The sequence below is a fragment of the Onychomys torridus genome, chromosome 3, assembly GCF_903995425.1.
Source record: "Onychomys torridus chromosome 3, mOncTor1.1, whole genome shotgun sequence".
Classification (NCBI taxonomy): Eukaryota; Metazoa; Chordata; class Mammalia; order Rodentia; family Cricetidae; genus Onychomys; species Onychomys torridus.
Window position 1 is genome coordinate 147,445,467 of NC_050445.1, and position 15,585 is coordinate 147,461,051.

At 41.6% G+C, this 15,585-nt stretch overlaps 1 non-coding gene across 1 annotated transcript; it reads left to right on the forward strand.

Moving 5' to 3' along the window:
• The first annotated feature begins 15,002 nt into the window (after positions 1 to 15,002).
• On the forward strand, positions 15,003 to 15,191 carry LOC118580998. The gene has a single exon (XR_004944641.1). It is a non-coding gene; the product is annotated as a U2 spliceosomal RNA (small nuclear RNA).
• The last annotated feature ends 394 nt before the right edge of the window (positions 15,192 to 15,585 follow it).

The following is a 15,585-nucleotide window of genomic DNA, read 5'->3' on the forward strand; positions in this document are numbered from 1 at the left end:
CACGTAGGGTGGTCTTTCTGCTTCAGTTAAATCCCTCTGAAAACACCTCCATAGACACACCCACACGTGTCTCCCAGGCAATCCTAAATTCAGTCAATTGACAGTGATGATTAGCTATTATAAGTCTACTCTTGTCAACTTAACACCCATTTTAGTCCAGAACAGCCCACTTCTGGTTCCCTAAAAGGGTTTTGGCTAGCTCAAAGAAAATGGCATTTAGCTCATCTTCAAGAGTCCCCTGAGTCTTAACAGTTCTAACACTGTTCAAAAGTTGTTGTGGTTTGTTTTTTGTTTGTTTGTTTTTTGTTTTTTGTTTTCTTTTTTGAAACTCATGGCAATCTCTTAAATGAGACTCACATAAAATGAAAACTTAGGTAATATTTGTCGTATACAATGTCACAGAATAAATATCCCCATTCCAAAAGGAAGAGACAAGTACAGTGAGGAAAGATGAGGCTTACACAAAGATGAAACCCAGCAGGGGCAACAACAAATCCCGCAGCCCTGTGTCTGGCATTCCCTCTTAATATCATCATCTGATCCCCAACAGTCTAGGGGAACCCCAGCCCTCCAGTCTTGTAGCCCACCACACACCTTTTCAGGCCAAACCCACCCTTAGTGATGTCCTGTAATCCAGAATCTCCATTAAAACCTGGGCCTCACCTTAAGCTTCAGATAAGGACCTCTCAGAGCCTCCTCGCAGGAAACGCTGCTTTGCCACACACTGTCCGGTCTTAGCAGCTGTCAACCACTACTGTGGTGTTCTCCTTCCTTAGCTGATGCAGGAAAATGCTTCCCTGGACAGTTGTCTTTGAGCAGTGATCCCCTTCAACAGCAATCTCAATTTAGTCTCTCTGCTTTCAACTGAATCTGTATTTCTAGACGCTGGAGCCTTGGCAGGGTAGGGTCTCACCCTCAAGGCACCTCGCCCATTCTTCAGATGCAAAGCACATGGTCTTGCCTAAAAGAGTTAATGACTACAGATGCTTTGTCTGCATCCCATGGTCCATAAATAACCTCATGCCATGTTCATTAATAAACTCCACATTTGTCATCTCTTTCTGATTTGAATTCTCATTATAAATGCAGTAAATAAAAAGCATACCACAGCCAAAATGTTACACTGTCTCTACCACCAAACAAATTAGTACATTATTGGGTTCAGCTTGACCCAAATTTCTATAATACGGACAAACTGCAGCCCGATTCCTTAACAGGAAATAATCTTAATATCTTCTGACATAGGTTTCTGCTGAAACCTTGCTCCTCTCAGAAACCTCATGAACTGAACCTCCACTTTCCACATTCCTCTCAGTATTCTGTTCTGAGCTCACCAGAATAGCCTGCCAAATTCTGCTTACAGTATGCCATGGCTCTGAGGCCTCTAGCTCTACACTCTTCGCGTTTCCCACAAACTGGTTGTAAAGGCCCGTGACGCTGCGGCCAGGTTGGCCGTCACAGTGACAGCTCCACGCTTCAATACTAATCTCCTGCTTTTAGTCACTTTTCTCTTGGCTCTTACCACACCCCAACAAAGGCTACTTGACGGGAGAAGGACTTATTTGGCTATTTGAAGGGCCAGTCCATGCTAAGGAGAGCATAGTGTTTCCAGCATAAGGTTCTTAATCACGTCGTGTATCCCTCGGGGGACAGAGGGGCACGCTAATGCTCAGTTCGCTTTTTTCCCCCTTTCCTTTTCATTCTGTGCTGGGATTCCAGCCCATAGGATGATGCCATTCAGATTCAAAGTGTGTTTTCCCTCTTGTGTGAAACTTCTCCAGAAATACCCACAGAGACATGCCTGGATGTGTGATCCTAGATGACCCTTGGTGAACCTAAGTGATCCTAGATCCAGTTGAGTTGCCTGGATCACCACAGAGGTATAATTTAAGTCATTCTGAGAAACAAGGGACACCAGTAGATCATTCAACCATGAGTACTCATCTTTATGCTTTGAGCTAATTTGGTTTTCAGATTCTTTCAACCATTAAGATTTTGACCACGTTGAAGCAAAATGTCTTCCAGTGTGTGTGACTCAGTATGGCACCTGTCAACACCTGTAATATTGAGATGGTGTTTGGGATCTGGGGCTCCTAGGCCTGACTGAATCACCTGAAAACTTGATAAACATGCATGCAAAACTTGAAAACCACCGGGCAGTGGTGGTGCATGCCTTTAATCCCAGCACTCAGGAAGCAGAGGCAGGTGGATCTTTGTGAGTTAGAGGCCAGCCTGACCTACCAAGCAAGATCCAGGAAAGGTACAAAGCTACACAGAGAAACCCTGTCTTTAAAAAAAATAATAAAAAATAAAAAAAAACCTTGAAAACCAAGCCAGGCAGTGGTGGCACATGCCTTTAATTCCAGCACTCGGGAAGCAGAGGCATGCAGGTTTCTGTGAGTTTGAGGCCAGCCTGGTCTACAGAGTGAGTTCCAGGACAGCCAAGGCTGTTACATGAAGAAACCTTGTCTTGGAAAAAAAAAAAACCTGAAAACCAGGCTAGGCATGGGGTACCATTAATATTAATATTCAGAACACTGAGGCATGAGAATATCATTACAAGGCTGCACTATGAAGTGACCTGTTAACCCTCTCCTACTCCCCCACCAAAAAGAAGATAGAAAACCCCAAAGACCAATAACTTTAGGAAATTACTTTTTAAATAGGTGATTTGAGAAAAGGATCTCATAAAAAAAAAAAATTAACCTAAGGGAGAAAGAAACCGAAGAAGGTAAAGCAATTGAAGAGGTAGACATGGGACTGGAGAGACAATTCAGTGGTTAAGAGCAAGTTTTTGTTCTTTCAAAAGACCCAAGTTCAATTTCCAGCACCCAGGCACAACTACCTGTCACTCCAGCTCCAGGGGATCCAGTGTCTCTGACCTCTACAGGTACCCACCTGAGCACACACATACATGCAAACACCATTAGCTTTTTTTTTTTTAATTATCCTATTTTATACATCATCAGTTTAAAGAAATAAATATTTTTAAAAGCACATTTAATTCTGTTGTTCAGCTTTTAATTATTTAGAATCAAATTTTTAAAGTACTGTGCCAGATCTTGATAGGATAGTTTACAAGGCCAAATAGCATGAACTCTACCCCTCAAGGGTTTGCTGTTTTTTTTCAATCTGATAGGTTTTGCATCATTGAGAACAGAACATCTGACATAAATAACCACGCAGATCTATTTACTATAGCTCATGTTGCAGAGGTCTCTGTCCACAGTCCTTGGGTCCACTGATTTGGACCCATGTCAGGCTGATCATGATGGCAGTGGGAGTGTGTAGTGAAAAGCTGTTCACCTCATGGTAGACAATAAACAGGAATAGGAAAGGACTACACACACACACACACACACACACACACACACACACACACTTAGACTTATTTATTTCATGAGCCTGTTTGGTTTCTGTATCACATGTGTGTCTGGTGCCCATGGAGGTCAGAAGAGGGCATCAGGTTCCCTGGAACTGGAGTTGTAGATGGTTGTGAGCTACCATGTGGGTGCTGGGAAACAAGCTCGCAGGTATTCTCACCAGCCCACTCACTGTCTTGCCCTTTAGACACTAGCTTCTCCCAGATTCTGTATCTGCTGCCCAGTACTGCTTGGAAAAGTGAAGAATTACACTTGTATTCAAGGGAAAAGGGCCAGAGCCCTGACATTTCCGAGTTAAGAGAGTAGAAAATCAAATTACAAGAACAGGTGGACAGCCCACATTTACTGTAGTTGCTGGAAGGAAATATGCCTTTCCATGTCATTTGTGTTTACCACCTCCCCAAATCCAACCTGGTCCTTGACCTAGGTCAGGGAGCTTCCCACTGCCAGGGCTTGTTATCTGCTGTCTGAATCTTGATCCTGGTCCATGATCATGAACTCCCCCCTTAAATTCGTCCACTGGTGCTGTTTCCCCTTTCCATTCCTCTGCTGTAATCTTCCTTCTTGTTCTCCCTGGACTCGTTGAGCCAGGAGTCATTCTTGCCATATTCTCCTGCCTGCTTTGTCCTCCACTTTCTTAGCATTTTTCTTAAGCTTGTGAATGTATTCCTAATTCTCAAAGCCCATAGGGCCTTTTACTTACTATTTGTTTTTGGAGACAAGATCACATGTAGTTCAGGCTGGCTTTAAACTCACTGTGTAGCTGAAGATGACTGAACTCCTGTTCTTCCTGCCTCTTCCTTCCAAGTTCTAAGAAACAGGTGCATACCACCATGCTTGTCTAAGTCCCTGGGGGACTCCTCAAAGCTCTAACACCCTACAGTATCTCTGTATCATTTTATACTAGTGATGTCTATGTATTTGTATAACGTAGCTAATGAATATGGACTTTCTAAAGAACATTATTTTATCTCCACCTTTTTTTTTTTAAAGGTTTCCATAAGTAGCCTAGGATGTCCTTGAACTCACAATTTTCCTGCCTCAGGCTCCCACGTGCTAGGATTTCAAGTGTGTGCTGCATGCCCCTGCTCTTGTCCTCAGAGTGTTTCTTCATCAGAGGGGCTTATCCACTGTCTCCAGCTTTGATTTTTTTTCCCCATGTCTTAAGACCTGTCTCTGTAAAGGCTTTCTCAATATCCTGTCTCTCCTATCTGGAGTTCCGTTTCTGGTGGTTATTAAGAACAGTAGGCACGGCTGGAGAGGTGGCTCAGTGGGTAAGAGCACTTTGTCGCTATTGCAGAGGAACCAAGTTTCATTACCAGTACCCGCATGGTGGCTCACAACAATTGGTAACTCCAGTTCCAAGGGTCCAGCTCTTCTGGCATCCAAAGGCACAGGCATGCACATAGCGCACATGCACACATACATACAGGCAAAATACTCAAATACATAAAATAAAAATAAATCATAAGCAATAACAACAAAACAACTTAAGCATGTAAGAGTTCTTTGGAGTCTTTACCCTTTGTTACTGTGAATTTGGACAAAATAACAGATTTGAGTCTCAGTTTTATTATACAAACCTTAATTTAAGCAATGTAATACATTTTACGTAAGCATATAGTAACAAATAAAATATTTATTTGTAGACTTAGCCAGGCATGGTGACATATATTTGTAATCTCTGTACTTGGGATGCAGAGGCAGGAGGATCAGGAGTTCAGTGGGAGCCTGGGCTGTATAGTGAGTTTGAGGCCAGAAATGAGCTATATGAATATACTGATTTCAGTTCATTTGGGTCTGTAACAGCAGTGAAATTGTGGGGTTATATGGTAGATCTGCAGATTACCATGATTCCTTTCTCACTCATGTAGTCTGAGTTGTATCAGTGAGAGCTTGATTCCTCTGAGATGATGTAGCTTGTTTGAACCTTGGGGAGATTGTTGCATTTTGCTTGGACCTTTGTCGTCTATGGTTGCACCGTAGAACATGCCAAACCCAGTGTCTTGACCCAGCAAATACCTCACAAACCCTGACATCTAGAAGTTTAGACATGCTGCATGGTGTGGGTGTGGCTTAGGCTCTCCTGTGATGATGCTGCGCCTTGACAGCCCACTACTAAGTTCATTCACATGGATGCTGTCTGGACTTCAGCCATTTGGTCCCTCTGTAGGATTAGTCATGGCATGACTTTCCTTCAGTAGAGTATGAAGAGTAAATGACCCAACCCAAAGGCACAGCCTTTATATTCTTACAGGACACAAGGACTCACTGTTGTTCTACTCCAGAATGCTGCAGGAAGAAAGGGTATGAACACCAGGATGCCAGGGCACTGGGGACCATCCTGGAAGCTGGCTGCCAGATGAGGCATCCAACCCAGGTGTGTTTAGTGTGCTGACCCCTCCTGTTTCTTCAAGGCTATTCCAAATCAGCTCAATTTCCATATACTTTGGACTGTTTTCTGAATCTGCCCTATGTGCACACTACTGAGTGAGCCATCAGGAGCCTGGGTGGAGTTTGATCCCATAGCTCAGTTTTTACACTTTAGAACATCGTTTGGGATCATATGCCTTTCAAGACTGAGCCCTGAGTTTCCTTATAGCTATACAAGTTATTTTTTCTTAACTACCCTCTCTGTTCAAATTCTCCAGTCCTTTGCTCCTTCTGGTCCTTTGAAGGAAACCAGGAGATTTGTTCTGCTGAGCTGGCCACAAATGTCCTGCAGTTGAGTTGGCTTCCACACCTAAGTGACACACAAGGTGTCCCCTACATGAACAAGTCAGCTTTCAGCTCCTCTTGTCCAGGAAAAGGGTCACCTAAGAGTTTTGGGTGTCTATTTACCAACACTACGGTGGTTGTCTGGCCACTCCTAGGCTGCACTGGAGCTCTGGCAAGTGGCTTGCTGTGACTCTTGACTAAGAAAGAAAGGAAGGGAAGGGAGAGGAGGAAAAAGAACATTCCTTACTTTATTATCTCGATCTTATACAGACAGGACCCTATTCTCATTCCTTGGGTAAGGGAGGGAGGACTTGTCTTGGGCTCTTGTGTCTGAGCTCACAGTGTTGGGTTTGGATTGATTTTCAGTGCCTGCCCCGGGACAAGAAAAGAAAGTGAACAAAGTCTCCAGAAATGTATCAGATGGTTTGTGATCTTCTTTCGTTGCTAGGACCTTCAGTTTTTAGTAACTTAAAGCATTTCAGCTGTGATTTTGGTTATATTCAGTATCAGGTTGACAGATAAAATACAAGTCACCCTGGATCATTTTTCTATCTTAAATATTTCACAGGACATACACTAAAAACATTCATTGTTGAAGGAGAGAGGAAATATCTAGTAAAGCATGCTATGTTTGAGAATTCCTTAATTATACCTGATACTTTGTATGCCAATTCAAAAAAATAAAATTTATTAAAAAATGGTTTATCTGAAGAAGAAGTTTTGCTAGACATGTTGCTCTTTTGGTGTATAAACTTTGCAACTCCATCATCAGTAGGAAAGAACCAAACATGCTTACTTCCTTATCTCCACAGCGGCCTACTACTTCCTCTTCTGGAAGAACGGCCCGTGTCTAGCCATCCGCTGTTGACAGACAGTGAGAGCACTTTTCAGTTCTTCCCTTCCTCCTTTGAAGAATGCCACGGTGACATTCATTGCGTTTATCTTTGCACACTTCTAATCTCAGTTGCTTTATGCCAAATGAGGAAGTGCAGCTGCCTATCTCGAAGGGCTGTTGTGAGAATCAAATGATGGGATGAGTGTGAACACGCTGAGGAAGCTGTGAAATGACAGAAAGGATTTCTCAGCACTCGCCTTTCGGGTGCCTTGGACTTAGATACACGCAAGCATCTTTCTTCACCGCTATGGTTTGAGGAGGAAATGTCCCCACGGGCTCACGTGTTGTGTTGAACACTTGGCTCCTGGATGGTGCTGATATTTTTGGGGGTAGAACCTAGGTGGAAGGAATAGATCATATGGGGGAAGCGTGCCCTTGAAGGTTATACCTGGTTTTGTTTTTGTTTTGTTTTTTGTTTTTTGAAACAAGGTTTCTTTGTATAGCCTTGGCTATCCTGGAACTAGCTCTGTAGACCAGGCTGGCCTCAAACTCACAGAGATCTGCCTGCCTCTGTCTCCCAAGTGCTGGAATTAAAGGCGTGCGCCACCAACTGGATAAAAATGTATTTTTAATTTAAAAGAAGAAAGACAACTTCCTATTTGCTGGGGCACTTACATATAAAGCCTCACACCCCCACCATTAAAGACTTCCAAAGGCTTTGAGTCGTCTACGCTGTGAGAAAGCCAACCCATAGGCTTTCCTATCATGTGCATCAAACATGTAAGTGATCTTCCTTGTCTTTCCAAATAAATGCACAGATGTCATGGGGCAAAAATGTGATGGTTAATCTTTATTGCACATAATATAACCAGCCACTTCATTCCTGTCACCACACCTTCCCCAACATGGTGGACTGTAACCCTCAAACTACAAGCCAGAATAAACCTTCCTTTCCTTAAGGGCTTTCTGGTCAGGGACTTTGTCAAGGCAATGGGAGAGTATCTTACAGTACAAGTGATAACTTGCACTCACTGTGCCCTTCCTGAATTCCTGACTCACAGATAATGGTTGCTGGTCTGCACTAATAAACTTTGGAGTGGTTTGTCATAGGCAATAACCAGAACAGGCAACCTTTACTTACCAACAAATCACTGTTCTGTATTTAATTGGCAGTGAGCCAGGGTGGAAGGGGACAGTAACAGATAGTAAAAAATGGGGAGGTTTGCAATCAGAAGGCCAAAAGCAAGACATATCCCTAGACCTTGCCATGCAGAAGTACTTAGCAAGGAACAGTCAAGCAGTGAGACATTTTCCACCAGCTTAGCTGCTCAGGATAAGGCAAGGTAGTATGGACCAGGGCTGTGAAGAGTTAAAATATGTGGAATAAACTGGCACTGTGAATGTTCTAGAAAAGAAACAAGACCTCTTTTAGAAAGACTGCTCAATTGCAATGAGGGCCCAGCTGGATTTAATGGCATGAATTTGGAATGCATCACATCAGCCCAGTAGGACCATGTCCTTCTACGATGTTTAACAGTTTGGAAGACAAAGTAGGAAACTCAGTCGTGAGGAAGATCTGAGCTTTATGTGGCATGCAACTACTATACGTCCCTTAAGTTGTTTAGTAAACATCTACTTAATGCCTACTATATGTCAGAATTTATGTACAATGGAGTAAAGGGGATTGTGTAACTGAACGTAAAGTACATGAAATGAAAGGGCCTTGAAGGAGATAAAGGTTTCTCTCCAGAGAAAATAAGATGGGCATGCCTTTTGGTAATTACATTAAAATGAGCATAAATATGACAGCTTTAAAAAAAAAAAAAAAAGTAAGTCTTTGGGTCCAGAGAGATGGCTGCACAGTTAAGAGTGTTTGCTGGTCTTGCAGAAAACCTGGGGTTGAGTTCCCAGCTCTCGCATCAGGCATTTCTCAACCTTCTGGGACTCCAGTTCTGGGGATCCTATAGCTTCTGCTGGCCTGCCCAGGCACCTGCGAGCAAATGGCGCACATAGACTCATACACACACAAACACAAGTAAATCTTAAAGGAGTCAAAGGAAGCAAGCCTCAGATAAATGAAGACTTGCCTCACCCCTGCGTTCCTGAGAGTTCTTAGCTAGGAACTGAAATGAGGGAAGAGAAACTGCCACTCTAACTTAAGACCTTCAGTGGTACCCAAACTTTGGTCAAGTTATTACTTCCTCTTCATTCTGACATTGTTTTGAGATACTTAACATCTAGTTAGATTGTCTAAGTGAATATTCACGATTTTGAGAATAAGCCGCCATTGACTAGATAATATATTTTGAAGTGCAGTTGGATTTCCTCACAAGAAAATTTGGGTTTTGTCTAGCTGAACACTGATGCTCTACAGATCAAGGACCAAAGGGTGTGTGATGCTCTCAAAGTGAGAGGAGCTATCCCAACATCACATCTCTCAGTGTCTTAAAATCATCTTAGCTGTGTCAAAGCGCTCATCTCCAAATCTTCCTGATATTTGATAGTGACTTTTTCCCCAACTAAAAGTGAATGAGGCTATAGCCATGGGTCTATGAGTTGTTTGGAGCCATGGTGGATCAGCCTGTCAGCATTTTAAAATAAACAACTTCCTTGGTGGCTTTGACAGTTGGGTTCTAGGCTCTTCCATTGAAACCACAATCTTGGGTTGCTCATATATAAAATGACTAATTATTTATTTATGTATAGTGTGACATTGATTCACCTTAGATACAGGGGTTTATTTCTGGACTCTCAATGCTAACTCATTGATGCACATACTTTATTTTCTATATACTTTAAATTCTCTTTAGATTACTTGGAATACCTAACTCTATGTAAGTAGTTTTATGCTGAAGTTAGTGTGTAATGACAAGAGAAGTCTGCACATGCTCAGTAGAGATGTATTGTTTTTATTTTTTTCAAATAATGTTCATCTACAGTTAGCTGAATTCATGGAGTGGAATCTATGATACGTGAAGCCTGAACTTAGTTTTAGAAGAGCCAGGCAACTTGACAGTTATGCTTGATCATGTGACTCTAATGTATGGCTAGCTCCTTGTGAGTAACAAGGTCTGGAGGCAGTGTACTAGACAGTTTTATCACAGGGGAATGTCTTTCTGTATGCTGTGAATATGTGTTGCTCTGATTGGTTGATAAATAAAGCTGCTTAGCCTGTGGCAAGGCAGCTTAGAGGCAGGTGGAAAATCCAAACAGATAGACAGAAAGAGAAAGGAGAGGAAAAAGCAGACGCCAGACGCCACCAAAGGAACAACATGCCAGCAGACCAGTAAGCCATAGCCACATGGCAACTTTCAGATTAATAGAAATGGGTTAGTTTGAGATATAAGAGCTAGCTAACAAGAAGCTTGAGCCATAGGCCATGGCCATGCAATTTGTAATTGAGATAAGCCTCTGAGTATTGACTTGGGTCTGAGCGGTTGCAGGACCAGGTGGGACACAGGAATTTTATAAATGGCTGTGGGACCTCGGTGCCAAGTGAGACCAGGAAAACTTCTAGCTACAGTTTTATGTCAACTTGACACAAGTTAAAGTCATCTGAGAGGAAGGAGCCTCAATTAAGAAAATGCCTCCATAAGACTGGGCTGTAGGCAAATCTGTAGAACATTCTCATAATTACTGATTGATGTGGAAGGGCCCAACCCATTGTGGGTAATGCTGTCCCTGGGCTGGTGGTCCTGAGTTCTATAAGAAAGCAGGCTGAGATCAGTGGTGGTGGTGGTGCACACTTTTAATCCCAGCTCTTAGGAAGCAGGCAGATCTCTGTGAGTTTGAGGCTAGCCTGGTCTACAGAGTGAGTTCCAGGACAGCTGGGGCTACACAGTGAAAACTCTGTCTTGAAAAACCAAAACAAAGAAAGAAAGAAAGAAAGAAAGAAAGAAAGAAAGAAAGAATGAAAGAATGAATGAAAGGAGAAAGCAAGCTGAACCATGTGGAGCAAGCCAGTAATCAGTACTTCTTCATGGCTTCTGCATCAGCTCCTGCCTCTAGGTTCCTGCCCTGTTTGAGTTCCTGTCCCAACTTATTTCAATGATGAACTGTGATGTGGAAGTGTAAGCCAAATAAACCCTTTCCTCCTCAACTTGCTTTTGGTCATGATGTTTCTTCACAGCAATAGAAACCCTGAGTAGGACATGCAGCCTCTGAACCTCCTGGTATTAAGGGACTTTCCAGACACAATGACTATGGCTCCAGAGCCTGAGACAAAGTGTGTCTTATTTGACCCAGCTGGAGAAGGACAGAAACCTGATTATTTAAATATATGTATCCTTCTCTGGACACTGTCACCCTGTATTCTTGCTTGTAATAAAACTGCTGTGTAGTTATAAACGGTCTGAGGTTTGTTCCCAGTTTCAGCAATCAGCAATGGAACACTTAAAGTAATTGATACAATTAATGCACAGAGCATGGAGGACAGGCAGACAGAGATCTCTTGGGGGAAAGGCTTATTTATTTATTCAGTCTTTATTGAGTGTTTACTGGTTTAAAAAATCTCACTAGGCAACTGGCAGACAAAAATAACTCAGGCGTGACCCTTGATCATAAGAGGTTCACACTGGGAAGAAAAGTATATAGACAGACAAACCAAAGCTCACAATCCGTGATAATAACTGCCAAAGGAGGGTTTGCAAAACCGAGGAGAAAGAGAGTAAATCATTCCGAGGGAGTTTGTACGGCTTTTGTATTTGCACTTAGAGAAGATGGGCATGAGTTACCAAGAAGCAGAAAAGACAATGCAGGGAGACGCACACTCTGAAAACAGGAATTATAACTCTTCATCAATAAAGAGAGATTTAAACAAACACATTTGTGCAACTGAATACCATCTAGATACTGCCTTAAACTGCACTGAAAAACAAAAGAACGTTCTCTAAATTATCTACATTATGTGTGTGCACATGCATGTATGTGTACATATATGTACATGTGTGTATGTGTGTGCAACATATATATGTATACATGCATGTGAGGGTGTGTGTGTGCATGTATGCATGTATGTGTGTGTGTGTGCACGTGCATATGTGTCTCTATGGTTTTTAGTCCTATTTGAGAAATGACTTAATTATAATGACATACTATGTAGCCGTACTCAATGATGTAAAAGCAGTAATTTGAAGACAATTTCCCAAAGGATTAAAAACATGAAGCCACAAATTTAAGGTGCTTATGAACACCAAACAATAAAAAGAAAGAAAGCATATTACACACATAAGATTGATAAAGTCAAAAGGCAAAGGGCCAATCCTGAAAGTTGACATTCTGGATCAATAAAATAGCATCAAAAGACCAGAGATCAACCCTTGCATTTATGATAGGTTGATTCACAGGAAATGTCAGGAAAATTCAAGCAAACATTCTTTTCAACAAGTGAGTTAGACATCCATATGCAAAAAAAAAAAAAAACCTGAATCTGAACCCTTCCCTCACACCATATGCAAAAATTTACTCAAAATGAATCATAGCTCTACCTACAATAGCTATAACTATAACGTTTTTAAAATATGAGTAAATTTTCATGATCACACATCAGGTGGTGACGTCCTAGGTAGAATACCAAAATCAGAACAGGCAGAAGACAACACAAACGGTCGAGATGTTATCATGGGAGCATTTGTGTTTCAAAGGCATCAACAAACTGAAGAGAAAACCAACACAATGAAGCGGATGTTTATAAATAATGCATGTGGTAAGAGGCTTGAATCCAGAATAGTTAAGAGTCTTACACCCTATAAAAAGACAAATAACTTCTAAGTTCTGGATATGGAAAAGAATTTCTCCAAAGACAGTAAGTTTGCCAGTAAGCACATAAAAAGATGCCCAGCACCATTAGATATTGGGAAAGAGCAATGAAAACTACAAAAATAAATAAACAAACAAACAAATAAACAAATAAACTTCACATCTAGCAGGATGGCTAAGATATAAGGTTTGTGGGAAACTGTGACCTTCAAATCACACTGGCCACAGGTTTCTATTTGACAAAACAGTTCATACCATTAAACCTAAGAGTAGCATCTCTACCCCTAGGTATATACAAGGAGGAGGAGGAGGAGGAGGAGGAGGAGGAGGAGGAGGAGGAGGAGAAGAAGAATCACAGTATATATGAGCACAACACTTACATATGAATGTTCATAGTAGTGCAATGTTCAAAAAGTGTGGAAAGTCCCAGCATATGTCAAATGACTAATGGGAAAGCAGAATTTTTAGTATCCTTATGATGGATTATTTGACAATATGAGATGCTGATGGCAGGAAGAATGCAGGCATAAAAGGCCACACTTTGCATTAATCAATTTAGATGAAACATCCTGAATGAACAAACTCGGGGACAGCCACACAACAGCCTAGGGTTAAGTCAAGGGATGAGCAGGGTCCCTAGATGCTAATAGGTAGTCTCTTTTAGGCTAACAAAACAATTCCTGGCATGGCTGGAGAGATGGCTCAGTGGTTGTTAAGAATGAATAATGATCTTGCAGCGGATCTAGATTTCTTCTGGCCTTCAGAGCAACTTGCACTAACATACACATACACACACACACACACACACACACACACACACACACATACATACATACATATATACATACATATACACAGTTAGAAAATGTATGAGAAACATTTTTTAAAGTCATGAAATTAAATATTGGTGCTGGCTGCTCAACTCTGATTGTATTAAACATTGACTCACACATTTTACGGTTTTATGACATATGAATTTTGTGGTATGCAAACATGATCTCAAAAAGGTGATTACTGAAAAAGAAAAACTAATTAAGACAAAAATAGAAATGATGTGCAAACAAAATTAATAATAAAAGCATCAAGCTATAATATATCATCAAGATATAAAAATTCAATCAAGTAATATTTTAAAAATACTTTATAGTAATGCATTTAAAATTGTTAGTGAACTGCCCCAGTATTTGGGGAAACAAGCCTTATCCATAATGGAACATAAGGAAATGTGCCAAGACTGACAGCCTGAGTGCAATCCCCAGGACACAGGTATGGGAGGAAGAGAATCAGATCCTGCAAGTTGTCCTCTGACCTCCACTCATGTGCCCTGAAACATGCAAGTCCATACATACACATTAAATTAAATTAAATTAAATGTATAAAGGTTGAGAAAAAAATAAAATTTGTTGATAATATGATACATATCTAGAAAACCCAAATAACTTACAGAGAAGTCATTGAACTGATAACAGGAAAAATTCAAGAATAAAGGCTCAAGAAAGAAGAAAAACAAATGTACAAACACAGCATTGTGATAATTAACAATGCATTAACTTGAACAGGTCACAGGATATCAGATGGCTGTCAAACACTCTTTGGGGTGTGTGCATGCTCCTAGATAAGATCGGCATTGGAATCAATGGGCCCAGAAGAGCAGTTCCTCTCTAATGTGGACCTATAAATCACCTATGCATATGGTGAGTTGTAGGTTAGCCCAGGCTATCTGGTAAGTTCTAGGCCAGCCCAGGCTATATAGTGAGTTTTAGGCCAGCCCAGGCTATATGGTGAGTTCTAGGCCAGCCCAGGCTATATGGTGAGTTCTAGGCCAGCTTTGGGCAGCACAGTGCAATCTCAGGGTGGGGTCAGAAGCAGAGACTGGGGGGCCAGGTAAGAAGTAACTGTCACAAACAAGAGATCTCCATTGGACTATAAGTAAATTTTACTTTTTAGCAGAAAATGTATAAGCTACATGAAAGCAAAATGATTCAAACCAGCTAAAAGATTTTGAATTTTTTTGTAAGACAGGTTTTATTGCATCTTATTATGCCATTCAGTTGATATCCCCAGGAGGCCTGCTCTTTTCTGAAGGGAAACAAACAGGAGCAGTGGATCTTGGGAAAGATGAGGTGGGGGGAACTGGGAGGAAGGGAGGGAGGGGAGAAGGTGGTGGGGATGTATTGTGTGAGAGAAGAATAAAGAAAAAGAAAAAGGGAAAAAAAGATGAGTTTGGTGATCTGTACCTGTAGTGTTGGGAGAGTGCCTCCAGCACCTGGGAAACCACGCCAAGAGGATCAGAAATCCAAGGCATCCTCATCGCTTCCTAGCCTTCTGACTAAGATCCAGTGCAAGTCTGATCTCATCAGTTTAACATTGGTTGGGTCCTCTATCTGAAGACAACATATGAAATGATTTTTAGAGCTAATCAATACAACAGAAACTGGTTCCGTCCACAATACCCATTAGCCTGATACTGCAGAACCTCCAGGGATGATGCATACTCTAGGGCAAGATGAATAGCTTAAAGCAGTATTAAAGATACAAGAAACAAATTGTTTAATGCCTTTCAAAAGAATGCAAGAGAGCACTAAAGGTAAGATGAGACGCTTCATCTCCACCCATTCTACTTATAAGAAATGCTGAAGAGCGTCTTCCAGTTGAAATAAAAGAGAATTAAATAAGAAAACAACCAAGCAAGAAAGTGGAGCACTCCCTGGTGGAAGAAAACATGAAGAGTGCTGTACTACTGTGGGCCTCGACACGGTTCAGCAGGTAAAGGAGCTTCCTGCCACACCTGTCAACCTGAGTTCAGTGCTCAGGATCCACACAGTGGAAGGCAGGAGACCAACTCCCAAGTTGTCCTCTGGCCCTCCACGTGTAACTGGAAATGTGTAAGAG